Genomic DNA, 2661 nt, shown 5'->3' on the forward strand with positions numbered 1-2661 from the left:
TTCCAGGTCTTGCAAAGTGATCTACCGGGTCTTTAGGAGTCTCATTTACTCGGTATCCTTTAGTCATTTTGTGAACTCCTCCTTTTTTGACTACTAATCTCCTCAGAAATATCTCCCGGAAAATGAATAACTGGTACTCAGTGCCACTTTTGTTAGTGGATGGCAGACCATTCTAAATTCTCATGTCAGTCACATTGTTGTGATAGTGGTATGGTAGTGTGTGTGGTGTGGTGGGTTTATATAGTGTCACTGCAAGATTCAGAGTAGCCCCCGCCCTAAAATATGCTGTCTAGAGCAGTTCTGTGGTCAGAAACTGACCACTAATGAAAAGCAAGATGAAAGCTAGGATAAACTGTGTACAAATAGAAAGTATACAGTTTTTAAATGCACACCAGCAGAACATGGGAGCTGCCAATGAGCGTATATTTTTTAGATTTTAGGCAACCCGGAATCATCCAGAATGCCTGCAGCAACAACAACATGCCACTTAAACACATGTTCATACGGAGTCCAGCTGGTGATATCCTGTATAAATAAAAATAATGTGTGGTATATGATGATTAAATTGTGGCCACGACTTAATAAAGCATGGGAGCGAGATCCTAATGCGTGGCCATGACTTAGTAAGCCGTGATCTTGTACCCACACATTACTAAGTCATGGCCATCTCATTTCCATGCCTTACTAAGTTGTGGCCACGCATTAGGATCTCGTTCCCATGCATTATTAAGGCGTGGCCATACATTATTTTTATTTATCACCAGCAGGGCTCCATATGTTAATTTTATTTGTGCTTATTTTTATTTACTATATTGGTAACTAGTGCTTCATTGTGTATATCTTAGAATTCATTATGTTTTTTTTTTCATATCAAAGTGAATAAAGAATTAAGTCTTCTTAAATAGTATGGTAGAGTTAAGTAGGGGAGAACCCTCCCCTCCTCCCCAAGAATGTTGTTGCTTAGAGCCACCAAATGTTCAAAACCAGTGTAGATTTCCTTGATTTCAAACAAATTTCTCACATTAGGCTTTAGTGAGATTGTAGAGCGGAAAGAATTTGCAGCACATAATGCACATTTGTAGTCATACGCAAAAGTTGAAACACCCCTGGTCAAAGGATGCTTTCTGTTGATTAGTTTGAAATGAAAAGAAGTCACACATTCTCTACAGGAAACAAACTTACACAAAGCATTTTCTGCAAATGTACACAGTTTTTATTAACTTGCTGAGTTTAACATATTGGAAAAAATAAAAACAAAAACTATCAAATGTGCCGTAACTTGCACAGGCAAGTATTTTTTCCCCCAATATGTTAAATTCAGTTAAAATAATTGCGCATTCACATGTGCAGAGGTGTGTTCTCTGTAGAGAAAGTGGACATATTGTCAGTTAGAAAATCAATAGATAATGTCTTTTGACCAGGGGCACACAAACTTTTGCATACTACCATAAGCTTGAATAGCGAGTAGGCAGCAGGAGCAAAAGGCTTATCAGATATCTGTGATAAAAATCCTTTCTGCAATAGAGATCCCATCTAGGAGTAGTACACGTTTGTGCCTGTTGTGTAAAGATGATAAAAAGTATAGAGGGAGTTTTATCGTTTACAGAGTGGCTGATATGGTGACCTGCAAATTATTGGCACCCTTGATAAAGTTGAGCCAAATGCCTTTGTTGTTTATCAGTTTGATCTTCCATTAAAGAACATCTAACAATTTAGTGAGGTAAAATTATTCAAAGAAAGAAATAACTTAAATACATTGCTTAAAATGTATTTTTGTTTATTTTTTATTTTTCCCTCATGTTTACCAAGGGTAGCACTACCTTTGGACACGGTGATATTGAAATCTATGAAAGATAGTCCAGTCATAAGAATAATGCTATGTTATAAAAAACGGATGTAAAAAACAATTCGCCAAAAGAATCTCCAGTTAGGATGGATATTGCTTTAAAATATTCCTACACAGGGGTGGCACAACACAACTCTGGGCACCCATATAGGACCCCCATGAGCCAAGGACCCTGCAAAAATGCAGCTTAGATATACGGAATGTGTTGATGTTAAATAACCTGTTCCAATGAATAAATACAAATTAAAAAACAGCTGTTATTTGCAATTGTAGTGATTGTTTTTAATAACTGCAATGCAGCTTCTCTCCCATCATGATAATAATGGATTATTCCATGCTGTTTCATCATGACTCAACTGCATAAAGAATTATAGGCTGGTATGAACAAGGTAATTAAATGATAATCTACATTTTGGAGATGCAGTTCTTCAGAATGATTTTCTGAAGCAAAAAGTTTGTCACTTCATTCCCAGAGTGATGCACAGGCTGTACAGCAGACTGTATATATTAGCATTATTATCAGTATAGATAGCTCCAGTGTTGGGGTAGTTACTCAAAATAGTAATCCATTAATTAATAACTGCAATACAATTACGTAATTTATTGCTTCTTGGAACAAGTAATCCCTCTATACTGACAGACAGTTTTGTGTTTTCTGACATATCTTAAAATAAGCCAGTTTGTCCACCAGCATAGTGATATGATTTCACTTATTACTCAATTACTTAAATACAATAAAAAATATTGTATATATTGACGACATTTAAGATCATTTCACTTGCCTAGATACCATTTTTGCAGCATAGATGGCTGCA

This window comes from Pygocentrus nattereri, chromosome 7 (assembly GCF_015220715.1).
Source record: "Pygocentrus nattereri isolate fPygNat1 chromosome 7, fPygNat1.pri, whole genome shotgun sequence".
NCBI lineage: Eukaryota > Metazoa > Chordata > Actinopteri > Characiformes > Serrasalmidae > Pygocentrus > Pygocentrus nattereri.